The following is a 15,589-nucleotide window of genomic DNA, read 5'->3' as shown; positions in this document are numbered from 1 at the left end:
AGACTGCCATTGACTTAACATTGAATCAACTCTGAGAGCTCAAAACTCTGCATCAGACTGTCATACAGACTTATGGCTAAGCTCATTTAACTCAGACTACCACACTGCCAATCACTGATGAGCTTTTAACTTCCTAGCCACACCCTAACTACCAGATACTGCACCCTAGCAACAACTGTCCCATAGACTTCCATTGCAAAAGACTGTCATTGACTTAACATTAGATCAAACTTTGTGACCTCATAGCTTTTCATCAGACTGTCATACTTATGGGTGAGCTTTATCTATCTATCTATCTATCTATCTATCTATCTATCTATCTATCTATCTATCTATCTATCTATCTATCTATCTATCTATCTATCTATCTATCTATCTATCTATCTATCTATCTATCTATCTATCTATCTATCTATCTATCTATAAACTGTTTTTATCTATCTATCTATCTATCTATCTATCTATCTATCTATCTATCTATCTATCTATCTATCTATCTATCTATCTATCTATCTATCTATCTATCTATCTATCTATCTATCTATCTATCTATCTATCTATAAACTGTTTTTATCTATCTATCTATCTATCTATCTATCTATCTATCTATCTATCTATCTATCTATCTATCTATCTATCTATCTATCTATCTATCTATCTATCTATCTATCTATCTATCTATCTATCTATCTATCTATCTATCTATCTGTCTATCCTTTTTCAAACTGTTTTATCTATCTATCTATCTATCTATCTATCTATCTATCTATCTATCTATCTATCTATCTATCTATCTATCTATCTATCTATCTATCTATCTATCTATCTATCTATCTATCTATCTATCTATCTATCAACTGTTTTTATCTATCTATCTATCTATCTATCTATCTATCTATCTATCTATCTATCTATCTATCTATCTATCTATCTATCTATCTATCTATCTATCTATCTATCTATCTATCTATCTATCTATCTATCTATCTATCTATCTATCTATCTATCTATTAACTGTTTTTATCTATCTATCTATCTATCTATCTATCTATCTATCTATCTATCTATCTATCTATCTATCTATCTATCTATCTATCTATCTATCTATCTATCTATCTATCTATCTATCTATCTATCTATCTATCTATCTATCTATCTAAGAACATGCTAATTCATGCTAGAGTCATGCTAATAACATGCTAATTCATGCTAGAACGATGCTAATTCATGCTAGAACGATGCTAGTAACATGCTAATTCATGCTAGAATCATGCTAGTAACATGCTAGTTCATACTAGAATCATGCTAGTAACATGCTAACTCATGCTAAAACGATGCTAATTAATGCTAGAATCATGCTAGTAACATGCTAATTCATGCTAGAATCATGCTAGTAACATGCTAATTCATGCTAGAATCATGCTAGTAACATGCTAATTCATGCTAGAATTATGCTAGTTACATGCTAATTCGTGGTAGAACGATGCTAATTCATGCTAGAATCATGCTAGTAACATGCTAATTCATGCTAGAATCATGCTAGAACAATGCTAATTCATGCTAGAATCATGCTAATAACATGCTAATTCATGCTAGAATCATGCTAGTAACATGCTAGTTCATGCTAGAATCATGCTAGTAACATGCTAATTCATGCTAGAATCATGCTAATTCATGCTAGAATCATGCTAGTAACATGCTAATTCATGCTAGAATCATGCTAGTAACATGCTAATTCATGCTAGAATCATGCTAGTAACATGCTAATTCATGCTAAAACTATGCTAATTTATGCTAGAATCATGCTAGTAACATGCTAATGCATGCTAGAATCATGCTAGTAACATGCTAATTCATGCTAGAATCATGCTAGTAACATGCTAATTCATGGTAGAATCATGCTAGTAACATGCTAATTCATGCTAGAATCATGCTAGTAACATGCTAATTCATGCTAGTAACATGCTAATTCATGGTAGAATCATGCTAGTTACATGCTAATTCATGCTAGAATCATGCTAGTAACGTGCTAATTCATGCTAGAATCATGCTAGTAACATGCTAATTCATGCTAGAATCATGCTAGTAACATGCTAATTCATGCTAGAATCATGCTAATAACATGCTAATTCATGCTAGAACCATGCTAGTAACATGCTAATTCATGCTAGAATCATGCTAGTAACATGCTAATTCATGCTAGAACCATGCTAATAACATGCTAATTCGTGCTAGAATCATGCTAGAAACATGCTAATTCGTGCTAGAATGATGCTAATAACATGTTAATTCGTGCTAGAATCATGCTAGTAACATGCTAATTCATGCTAGAATCATGCTAGTAGCATGCTAATTCATGCTAGAACCATGCTAGTAACATGCTAATTCATGCTAGAATCATGCTAGTAACATGCTAATTCATGCTAGAACCATGCTAATAACATGCTAATTCGTGCTAGAATCATGCTAGAAACATGCTAATTCGTGCTAGAATGATGCTAATAACATGTTAATTCGTGCTAGAATCATGCTAGTAACATGCTAATTCATGCTAGAATCATGCTAGTAGCATGCTAATTCATGCTAGAATCATGCTAGTAACATGCTAATTTATGCTAAAGTCATGCTAAAAACATGCTAATTCATGCTAGAATCAGGCTAATAACATGCTAATTCATCTATCTAACCTTTTTCAAACTATTTTATCTATCTATCTATCTATCTATCTATCTATCTATCTATCTATCTATCTATCTATCTATCTATCTATCTATCTATCTATCTATCTATCTATCTATCTATCTATCTATTTTAAATATATACATTTTAAAACTGTTTAAACTAAATAAACTATTACCAAGGCTTTGTCAAGCCAGCCTCAAAGTTTGTCCTCAAACTTTAATAATCTAGTTATTCTTCTTCTTCTTCTTCTTCTTCTGAGACTAATTTCTAAGTGTATCTCCTCCTAGGCCTTTCAAGCTACATACTTCAAACTTTCGTCAAACCTTCGAACTGGTCTGACTCGGGTTGCTATATCTTTTCTAACTGATCCGACCTTGGGTTTTCCGAAAAACGACCCAGAAAAATCCCAAAAGTCCCTTTGACTTAACATTGGGTCAAACTTTGTGAGCTCATAACTCTGCATCAGACTGTCCTACAGACTTCTAACTGGACTCATTTAACTCAGTCTAGCCAGCAGCCAATAACTGATGACTTTTTAACTTACTAGCCACTCCCTAGCAACCACTTACAGCACCCTAGCAACTGTCCCATAGACTTCCATTGTAAAAGACTCCCATTTACTTAACATTGGATCAACCTTTGTGAGCTCATAACTCTGCATCAGACTGTCCTACAGACTAGAGTCTGGCCTCATTCAACTCAGTCTAGCCAGCAGCCAATCACTGATTACCTTTAAACTTACTAGCCACTCCCTAGCAACCAATTTCAGCACCCTAGCAACTGTCCCAGAGACTGTGACTAGCTATTCTAACACACGCTAACAGTTTTAACATCCTACTGACATGCTAATCTTGCTAGAAAGGTGCTAGCAACACGATAGTGACATGCTAGTCATGCTAGTAACATGCTAATTCATGCTAGAATCATGCTAACAACATGCTAATTCATGCTAGAAACAAGCTGATTCATGCTAGAATCATGCTAGTAACATGCTAGTTAATGGTAGAATCATGCTAGTTACATGCTAATTCATGCTAGTAACATGCTAATTCATGCTAGAATCATGCTAACAACATGCTAATTCATGCTAGAAACATGCTAGTAACATGCTAATTCATGATAGAAACATGCTAGTAACATGCTAGAATCATGCTAGTAACATGCTAATTCATGCTAGAATCATGCTAGTAACATGCTAAGTCATGCTAGAATCATGCTAGTAACATGCTAATCCATGCTAGAATCATGCTAGTAACATGCTAATTCATGCTAGTAACATGCTAATTCATGCTAGAATCATGCTAATAACTTGCTAATTCATGCTAGAATCATGCTAGTAACACGCTAATTCATGCTAGAATCATGCTAATAACATGCTAATTCATGCTAGAATCATGCTAGTAACGTGCTAATTCATGCTAGAATCATGCTAGTAACATGCTAATTCATGCTAGAATCATGCTAATAACATGCTAATTCATGCTAGAATCATGCTAGTAACACGCTAATTCATGCTAGAATCATGCTAATAACATGCTAATTCATGCTAGAATCATGCTAGTAACATGCTAATTCATGCTAGAGTCATGGTAGTAACATGCTTATTCATGCTAGAAACATGCTAGTAACATGCTAATTCATGCTAGAATCATGCTAGTAACATGCTAATTCATGCTAGAATCATGCTAATAACATGCTAATTCATGCTAGAAACATGCTAATTCATGCTAGAATCATGCTAATAACATGCTAATTCATGCTAGAGACATGCTAGTAACATGCTAATTAATGCTAGAAACATGCTAGTAACATGCTAATTCATGCTAGAATCATGCTAGTAACATGCTAATTCATGCTAGAAACATGCTAGTAACATGCTAATTCATGCTAGAATCATGCTAGTTACATGCTAATTCATGCTAGAAACATGCTAGTAACATGCTAATTCATGCTAGAATCATGCTAGTAACATGCTAATTCATGCTAGAATCATGCTAGTAACATGCTAATTCATGCTAGAAACATGCTAGTAACATGCTAATTCATGCTAGAATCATGCTAGTAACATGCTAATTCATGCTAGAATCATGCTAATAACATGCTAATCCATGCTAGAAACATGCTAATTCATGCTAGAATCATGCTAATAAAATGATAATTCATGCAAGAAACATGCTAGTAACATGCTAATTAATGCTAGAAACATGCTAGTAACATGCTAATTCATGCTAGAATCATGCTAGTAACATGCTAATTCATGCTAGAAACATGGTAGTAACATGCTAATTCATGCTAGAAACATGCTAGTAACATGCTAATTCATGCTAGAATCATGCTAGTAACATGCTAATTCATGCTAGAAACATGCTAGTAACATGCTAATTCATGCTAGAAACATGCTAGTAACATGCTAATCCATGCTAGAATCATGCTAGTAACATGCTAATTCATGCTAGAATCATGCTATTAAAATGCTAATTCATGCTAGAATCATGCTAGTAACATGTTAATTCATGCTAGAAACATGCTAGTAACATGCTAATTCATGCTAGAATCATGCTAGTAACATGCTAATTCATGCTAGAATCATGCTAATAACATGCTAATCCATGCTAGAAACATGCTAATTCATGCTAGAATCATGCTAATAAAATGCTAATTCATGCTAGAAACATGCTAGTAACATGCTAATTCATGCTAGAATCATGCTAGTAACATGCTAATTCATGCTAGAAACATGGTAGTAACATGCTAATTCATGCTAGAATCATGCTAGTAACATGCTAATTCATGCTAGAATCATGCTAATAACATGCTAATTCATGCTAGAAACATGCTAGTAACATGCTAATTCATGCTAGAATCATGCTAGTTACATGCTAATCCATGCTAGAATCATGCTAGTAACATGCTAATTCATGCTAGAATCATGCTAGTAACATGCTAATTCATGCTAGAATCATGCTAGTAACATGCTAATTCATGCTAGAAACATGCTAGTAACATGCTAATTCATGCTAGAATCATGCTAGTAACATGCTAATTCATGCTAGAATCATGCTAATAACATGCTAATTCATGCTAGAAACATGCTAATTCATGCTAGAAACATGCTAATTCATGCTAGAATCATGCCAATAACATGCTAAATCATGCTAGAAACATGCTAGTAACATGCTAATTCATGCTAGAAACATGCTAGTAACATGCTAATTCATGCTAGAATTATGCTAGTAACATGCTAATTCATGCTAGAAACATGTTAGTAACATGCTAACTCATGCTAGAAACATGCTAGTAACATGCTAATTCATGCTAGAATCATGCTAGAAACATGCTAGTAACATGCTAATTCATGCTAGAATCATGCTAGTTACATGCTAATTTATGTTAGAATCATGCTAGTTACTTGCTAATTTATGCTAGTAAAATGCTAATTCAGACTCGGCTTTTCAAGCCACCATAAAGTTTGTCCTCAAACTTTAATATCTAGTTATGGTGGCTTGAAAAGCCAGCATACTGTTATCTATCTTAAACTTATTATTATTCTTCTTCTTCTTCTTCTTCTTATTCTTCTGAGACTAATTTCTAAGTGTATCTCCTCCTAGGACTTTCAAGCTACATACTTCAAACTTTCGTCAAACCTTCAAACTGGTCTGACTCGGGTTGCTATATCTTTTCTAACTGATCCGACTTTGGGTTTTCCGAAAAACGACCCAGAAAAATCCCAAAAGTCCCATTGACTTAACATTGGGTCAAACTTTGTGAGCTCATAACTCTGCATCAGACTGTCCTACAGACTTCTAACTGGACTCATTTAACTCAGTCTAGCCAGCAGCCAATAACTGATGACTTTTTAACTTACTAGCCACTCCCTAGCAACCACTTACAGCACCCTAGCAACTGTCCCATAGACTTCCATTGTAAAAGACTCCCATTGACTTAACATTGGATCAACCTTTGTGAGCTCATAACTCTGCATCAGACTGTCCTACAGACTAGAGTCTGGCCTCATTCAACTCAGTCTAGCCAGCAGCCAATCACTGATTACCTTTAAACTTACTAGCCACTCCCTAGCAACCAATTTCAGCACCCTAGCAACTGTCCCAGAGACTGTGACTAGCTATTCTAACACACGCTAACAGTTTTAACATCCTACTGACATGCTAATCTTGCTAGAAAGGTGCTAGCAACACGATAGTGACATGCTAGTCATGCTAGTAACATGCTAATTCATGCTAGAATCATGCCAACAACATGCTAATTCATGCTAGAAACAAGCTGATTCATGCTAGAATCATGCTAGTAACATGCTAGTTACATGCTAATAATGCTAGAATCATGCTAGTTACATGCTAATTCATGCTAGAAACATGCTAATTCATGCTAGAATCATGCTAACAATATGCTAATTCATGCTAGAAACATGCTAGTAACATGATAATTCATGCTAGAAACATGCTAGTAACATGCTAGAATCATGCTAGTAACATGCTAATTCATGCTAGAAACATGCTAGTAACATGCTAATTCATGTTAGAATCATGCTAGTAACATGCTAATCCATGCTAGAATCATGCTAGTAACATGCTAATTCATGCTAGACTCATGCTAGTAACATGCTAATTCATGCTAGAATCATGCTAGTAACATGCTAATTCATGCTAGAATCATGCTAGTAACATGCTAATTCATGCTAGAATCATGCTAGTAACATGCTAGTAACATGCTAATTCATGCTAGAATCATGCTAGTAACATGCTAATTCATGCTAATAACATGCTAATTCATGCTAGAAACATGCTAATTCATGCTAATAACATGCTAATTCATGCTAGAGACATGCTAGTAACATGCTAATTCATGCTAGAGACATGCTAGTAACATGCTAATTCATACTAGAATCATGCTAGTAACATGCTAATTCATGCTAGAAACATGCTAGTAACATGCTAATTCATGCTAGAATCATGCTAGTAACATGCTAATTCATGCTAGAATCATGCTAATAACATGCTAATTTATGCTAGAATCATGCTAGTAACATGCTAATTCATGCTAGAATCATGCTAGTAACATGCTAATTCATGCTAGAAACATGCTAGTAACATGGTAATTCATGCTAGAATCATGCTAGTAACATGCTAATTCATGCTAGAATCATGCTAATTCATGCTAGAATCATGCTAGTAACATGCTAATTCATGCTAGAATCATGCTAATAACATGCTAATTCATGCTAGTAACATGCTAATTCATGCTAATAACATGCTAATTCATGCTAATAACATGCTAATTCATGCTAGAAACATGCTAATTCATGCTAGAAACATGTTAGTAACATGCTAATTCATGCTAGAATCATGCTAATTCATGCTAGAAACATGCTAGTAACATGCTAATTCATGCTAGAATCATGCTAGTTACATGCTAATTCATGCTAGAATCATGCTAGTAACATGCTAATTCATGCTAGAAACATGCTAGTAACATGCTAGTAACATGCTAGAATCATGCTAGAAACATGCTAATTCATGCTAACAACATGCTAATTCATGCTAGAAACATGCTAGTAACATGCTAATTCATGCTAGAATCATGCTAGTTACATGCTAATTCCTGCTAGAATCATACTAATAACATGCTAATTCATGCTAGAATCATGCTAGTAACATGCTAATTCATGTTATAATCATGCCAGTAACATGTTAATTCATGCTAGAATCATGCTAATAACATGCTAATTCATGCTAGAACTATGCTAGAAACATGCTAATTCATGCTAGAATCATGCTAATAACATGCTAATTCATGCTAGAACTATGCTAGAAACATGCTAATTCATGCTAGAATCATGCTAACAACATGCTAATACATGCTAATCCATGCTATAATCATGCTAGTTACATGCAAATTCATGCTAGGATCATGCTAATTCATCCTAGAATCATGCTAGTTACATGCTAATTCATGCTAGAATCATGCTAGAATCATGCTAGTTTACACTTTAAAACGACTTCAAACTTTTAGACTCGGCTTTTCAAGCCACCATAAAGTTTGTCCTCAAACTTTAATATCTAGTTATTCTTCTTCTTCTTCTGAGACTAATTTCTAAGTGTATCTCCTCATAGGCCTTTCAAGCTACATACTTCAAACTTTCGGCAAACCTTCAAACTGGTCTGACTCGGGTTGCTATATCTTTTCTAACTGATCCGACCTTGGGTTTTCCGAAAAACGACCCAGAAAAATCCCAAAAGTCCCATTGACTTAACATTGGGTCAAACTTTGTGAGCTCATAACTCTGCATCAGACTGTCCTACAGACTTCTAACTGGACTCATTTAACTCAGTCTAGCCAGCAGCCAATAACTGATGACTTTTTAACTTACTAGCCACTCCCTAGCAACCACTTACAGCACCCTAGCAACTGTCCCATAGACTTCCATTGTAAAAGACTCCCATTGACTTAACATTGGATCAACCTTTGTGAGCTCATAACTCTGCATCAGACTGTCCTACAGACTAGAGTCTGGCCTCATTCAACTCAGCCTAGCCAGCAGCCAATCACTGATTACCTTTAAACTTACTAGCCACTCCCTAGCAACCAATTTCAGAACCCTAGCAACTGTCCCAGAGACTGTGACTAGCTATTCTAACACACACTAACAGTTTTAACATCCTACTGACATGCTAATCTTGCTAGAAAGGTGCTAGCAACACGATAGTGACATGCTAGTCATGCTAGTAACATGCTAATTCATGCTAGAATCATGCTAACAACATGCTAATTCATGCTAGAAACAAGCTGATTCATGCTAGAATCATGCTAGTAACATGCTAGTTACATGCTAAATAATGTTAGAATCATGCTAGTTACATGCTAATTCATGCTAGAAACATGCTAATTCATGCTAGAAACATGCTAGTAACATGCTAATTCATGCTAGAAACATGCTAGTAACATGTTAGAATCATGCTAGTAACATGCTAATTCATGCTAGAAACATGCTAGTAACATGCTGAATCATGCTAGTAACATGCTAATTCATGCTAGAATCATGCTAATAACATGCTAATTCATGCTAGAATCATGCTAGTAACATGCTAATTCATGTTAGAATCATGCTAGTAACATGCTAATTCATGCTAGAATCATGCTAGTAACATGCTAATTCATGCTAGAAACATGCTAGTAACATGCTAATTCATGCTAGAATCATGCTAGTAACATGCTAATTCATGCTAGAATCATGCTAATAACATGCTAATTCATGCTAGAAACATGCTAATTCATGCTAGAAACATGCTAGTAACATGCTAATTCATGCTAGAATCATGTTAGTTACATGCTAATCCATGCTAGAAACATGCTAGTAACATGCTAATTCATGCTAGAATCATGCTAGTAACATGCTAATTCATGCTAGAATCATGCTAGTAACATGCTAATTCATGCTAGAATCATGCTAGTAACATGCTAATTCATGCTAGTAACATGCTAGTAACATGCTAATTCATGCTAGAATCATGCTAATAACATGCTAATTCATGCTAGAAACATGCTAATTCATGTTAGAATCATGCTAGTAACATGCTAAATCATGCTGGAAACATGCTAGTAACATGCTAATTCATGCTAGAAACATGCTAGTAACATGCTAATTCATGCTAGAATCATGCTAGTAACATGCTAATTCATGCTAGAAACATGCTAGTAACATGCTAATTCATGCTAGAATCATGCTAATTCATGCTAGAAACATGCTAGTAACATGCTAATTCATGCTAGAAACATGCTAGTAACATGTTAGAATCATGCTAGTAACATGCTAATTCATGCTAGAAACATGCTAGTAACATGCTGAATCATGCTAGTAACATGCTACTTCATGCTAGAATCATGCTAATAACATGCTAATTCATGCTAGAATCATGCTAGTAACATGCTAATTCATGCTAGAATCATGCTAGTAACATGCTAATTCATGCTAGAATCATGCTAGTAACATGCTAATTCATGCTAGAAAAATGCTAGTAACATGCTAATTCATGCTAGAATCATGCTAGTAACATGCTAATTCATGCTAGAATCATGCTAATAACATGCTAATTCATGCTAGAATCATGCTAATTTATGTTAGCAACTGCCTAGCAACCACTCAGAATACTTTAGCAACCGCCTAGCAACAACCTAGAAACATGCTAACATATATTTACTTATCTATGCCGACTGTTTCAAACTTCATAAAAACTGCTTCAGTTATTTACACTTTAAAACGACTTCAAACTTTTAGACTCGGCTTTTCAAGCCACCATAAAGTTTGTCCTCAAACTTTAATATCTAGTTGTTATTGTTATAATGATGGTTTGTTCTGTAGACTACCGAAAAAAAAAAATTAAAAACTGCTTTTTCTCTAGCCGAAATAAAACAAATAAGTCTTTGTCTGGAAGAAAAAATCTTATCAGACATACTGTGAAAATTTCCCGCTCGGTTAAACGTCATTTGTGAAATATTTTAAAAAGAAAAAAAAATTCAAAGGTGGGCTAATAATTCTGACTTCAACTGTACATGTCAAATTCAGTGGCTAATCAGCCAGAATGACATGACGGCGACCAGCGAGACCTAGCTGTCACTCAACTGGCCACGTCCTTAATTATGCAGACTTAATATATCTTAATATAAACGGGACAGATGAGTTGTAAAAAAAATCACAAAATCATATTAGCTACATGCACCAGAACCATCTTTTGTACCAGGCTGTCAACATGTTTTTATGAGCTGTAAAATTGGCCAATTTAGCATAGCAGTCAGTGAACATCTGGAGTTTATGGAGCCAACCCCAAAAGGCGAGTCGATGAATTGCAGTTTCAGTTACTTTCGTATTGGTTTCACGAGGAAGAACAGGAGGTTGCCGCTTGGTTAAAATACAGTAGAAAATGTTCAAAATTAATTTTACAGTAAACAACCATGTTTCATTTATTTAGTGTTAATTCAGCAGTGTTTTGAAGCCGTAAGATCATTCAGTCATTCATTTTCTTTTCTTAGTCCCATTATTAATCCGGGGTCGCCACAGCGGAATGAACCGCCAACTTATTCAGCACGTTTTTACGCAGCGGATGCCCTTCCAGCCGCAACCCATCTCTGGGAAACAACCATACACACTCCTTCACACTCATACACTACAGACAATTTAGCCTACCCAATTCACCTGTATCGCATGTCTCTGGACTGTGGGGGAAACCGGAGCACCCGGAGGAAACCCGCAAGGGAGAACATGCAAACTCCACACAGAAACGCCAACTGACCCAGCCGAGGCTCGAACCAGCGACCTTCTTGCTGTGAGGCGACAGCACTACCTACTGCGCCACTGCGTCGCCCTCCGTAAGATCAGCACAACGGAATTTTGTTACACAGACAAAAACACAACCAAAAAAAGCATGTGGTGATGATCCAATGTTCAACAACTGCTGTATCTACAAGCAGAGAAACTTCAATATAATAGCTATCAATCACACATCTATCAATCAAACACCATCATGGTAACACATATAACACTAAAGTAATATGCAATAAACATTGTTTCATTTAAGTGGATCAAAAACATTTTTAAAGTTGTCCTAACTAAGACAAGAATCTGTGTTGTTGAATAATTTAGTTTGATCCTCTTCAAATGTTGACTATAGTATATTTTTTAGTATTTTTACATTTTAGTATGTTTTTGTTTCAGTTTGTGCCTTTAAATTATGGCAATGTTTTTACAGCGTAGTCATATTTTGTAACGATATTAAAATAGATGTAAAATAAGCTAATGTTGCTCCTAAATTAAACAAAATAATCATGATTATAAATGTATGTTGTTCTCCTCAGTCTACAACAAATAATTTTTTTTATTTAATAGTGTTCAGAAAATAAAGTCACACATCTCCATCATCTTTAGTTTAATAATATTTGCAAGTGGGGCTGGACGGTGGCTCAGTTGTTAGCACTGTTGCCTCACAGCAAGAAGGTTGCTGGTTCAAGTCCTGGCTGGACCAGTTGGCATTTCTGTGTGGAGTTTTCATGTTCTTCCCAGGTTTCCACCAGGAGCTCCGAGTTCCCCCACAGTCCAAAGTCATGCGCTATAGGTGAATAAACTAAATTGTCTGTAGTGAATCAATGCGTGTGTGAATGAGTGTGTATGGGTGTTTCCCAATACTGGGTTGCGGCTGGAAAGGCATCTGCTGTGTAAAACATATGCTGGAATAGTTGGCGGTTCATTCCGCAGTGGCAAACCTCTGAAATAGAGCCTAAGCCATAGGAAAATGAATAAATAAATGGATGTTTTCAAGTAGAATATTAAAAACACTGTAAATTACATGAGCAAAGCAGACAATTGAATTATTAATTGTAATTATTCAGATGATAGCTAATCATCAACACAAAATCCATGATTATGTTGAGTGTGACCTGTATGTGTTTGTACAAGTATATGTGTGTAAACACACATCTATTATAAAAAAGTGTAATTATAAATTAACATCAATCTCATTAATAATTAGCAAATTTTTTTTATTAATTCATAATGTTTAATACATTAAGTAATGCTAACAAACCAATTCTGATTGTAAACTGTTTTCCACCAAAAGCCACAGAACACCTTGTGGACTTTTAAGGGCAGAAAACCAAAGACTATTATTCACTGCACCTGGTTTGTTTCTGATAAGCAGCGGATCACATACAGAGGTCTCCGCCATAGCGAGTTGTTCTAATATTCGTTTTACAAATCGTCGCACATTTCAGCAGGCCGACTTGCAGGAACGGTTCGATGAGGTAAAGTGTTATTCTTCCATGGCCGATAAGGGTGAGCGAGTGCGTTGAGAAAGCTGTGGGGATTGTCTTTGGCTCTGATAATTCAGAAGGGCTTTGGAGGGAGATGAAATGATGTGCGATGGCTCTTGGCTGCAGTCCCACAGCCGGGCTTACTCTGTTTTGGGGGAAGGGGCTTCGGCATGGAAGATTAAAGGCCACCAAATACACCCCCCACCCCCCCCCCCCCCCCCCCCACACACTTTTTTTTTTTTTGCGAGGGCGTTTGGGGAGATCGTTACAATTATTACTCTCTGCACGACTTGTGTTTTAGACTCCTTTATGTTCTGTAATTATGTTTAAAGAGAAAGGCCCATTCTTCCATATGCCGCATATAGGTTCATAATCACTGACCCTTTCCTCAAACATTTAAACAAGCACAGCCATTGCGTTATTAAAGAACTTAAAACGCAGCTTTCATCAAAGTCTGTTCATATTACATCTTGTTAGATACAAAGCAAGTATTGTCGTTTGCTGTTTCTAATTCTCTGATGTCCTGTAAAGGGGTTTGTTTTGATTGCAGTGTTGTAAGTCTATAGTTTAACTATATTTAATTGCAGAAGATGTTTGTATGTGTCTGTTTTTAGGCTGGGATAATAAATGTTAAGCTTAATTAAAAACTAGAGATGCACTTAAATGGAAAATTTGGCCTATTGATAAGCAATAACTCTTTTTTATTAGATGCTGATAACTGATATATTGGCAGATTAATACAAATATTGATTTGACTGTTTAAGAGCCTGATTATAAAACTAAATGCAAACAAATACAGTGGAAAAGCGATTTTATTTCAAAAGCTAAACTGTAGAAATCAAGGGGCCTGCAAGGACACAATAATATCTTTTCATGTTGAACAACTCTTGGAAAGGGCATTATCATTATCATAGGTCAATCATGATAATGTTTAAAACACAATCACACAATCTTTATATGTATGTATGTTGTTGTTATTATTATTATTATTATCATCATCATCATCATCATCATCATAATTATTATCATTATGATTATTATCATCATCATCATTATTATTATCATTATTATTATTATTATTATTATTATTAATAATAATAATAATAACAATAATAATAATAATAATAATAATAATAATAATAATAATAATAAAATAAAAATAATAATAATTTCAACCGGAAAGACACATTGAGATTAAAACATTTTTTACAAGAGCGTCCTGGCCAAGATATATTAAACATAAAAATATTGAATCACACACAGTTTTAAAGGGACAATAATATATAATGAATGAACCATTAAGGGATAGTTCACAAAAAAAAGGAAAGTTTGCTCACTATTTTCTCACCCTTAGTGTTTTCAAACCTTTGAGTTCTTTCTTTTGATGAAAATAAAAAAAGGATATCTTGAAAGTTGAAGCCTGTCACCATTGACTTCCAGTATGAAAAACTTACCCTTCAAAAGCCAACTTATTCTACTTTCTTAAATTCTTCCTCTGACACGTTTACACATATATACACTTATTTATTTAACAACATACTTTACATGCCAATTTGCACATAACAGCTGCACATATAATGTTGTATATAGTAATATAACTGTGCATACACTTGTGAATTTGTATATTTGCATTCACTACTTACTTCTATTTTTAAATTATATTTATTATCTGTTTTTGTGCTGTCTCTGTCATTCTGTTGCACTGTAGAAGTCATGAAAACTAATCCTCGTATGTGTGAACACACCTGGCAGTATAGCTCTTCTAATTGTGATTTTTACAGCCTCTATCTAACACAAAAGTTATAGGGATGCTTGATTGAGGAAAAAGGAGAGTGCTTTTAGGACTAGTGAGATTTAATTGTAATGGGGTTTTTATATTTGTATTATTTGATATTTCTGTTAAGCTGATCTCAACGAAACAACAAAGTCCCTTGGGAACTTGTAACTGCTGTATTTAAATGGCCGGAGGTCGAGATTTACAAAAACAATGATGAACTGCATCTGTATCTTGATAACAATCTTAACTTAAAATGTATAAAGAAGAGATTCCTCCTTGCTTTCTCAGTAATGGCAGTGATGATGGATATTA

The 15,589-nt window shown here is 34.9% G+C and overlaps 1 protein-coding gene across 1 annotated transcript in view; it reads left to right on the top strand.

The window, feature by feature from the left end:
- fam110b (family with sequence similarity 110 member B) overlaps nucleotides 1-15,589 on the top strand; it is a 99,772-nt gene that overhangs the window by 80,891 nt on the left and 3,292 nt on the right. The gene's annotated exons all lie outside the window — the stretch shown is intronic.

Source organism: Danio aesculapii, chromosome 2, assembly GCF_903798145.1.
Source record: "Danio aesculapii chromosome 2, fDanAes4.1, whole genome shotgun sequence".
Classification (NCBI taxonomy): domain Eukaryota; kingdom Metazoa; phylum Chordata; class Actinopteri; order Cypriniformes; family Danionidae; genus Danio; species Danio aesculapii.
Note: the sequence above shows the minus strand (reverse complement) of the source record. Positions and strands in the feature narration are given on the sequence as shown.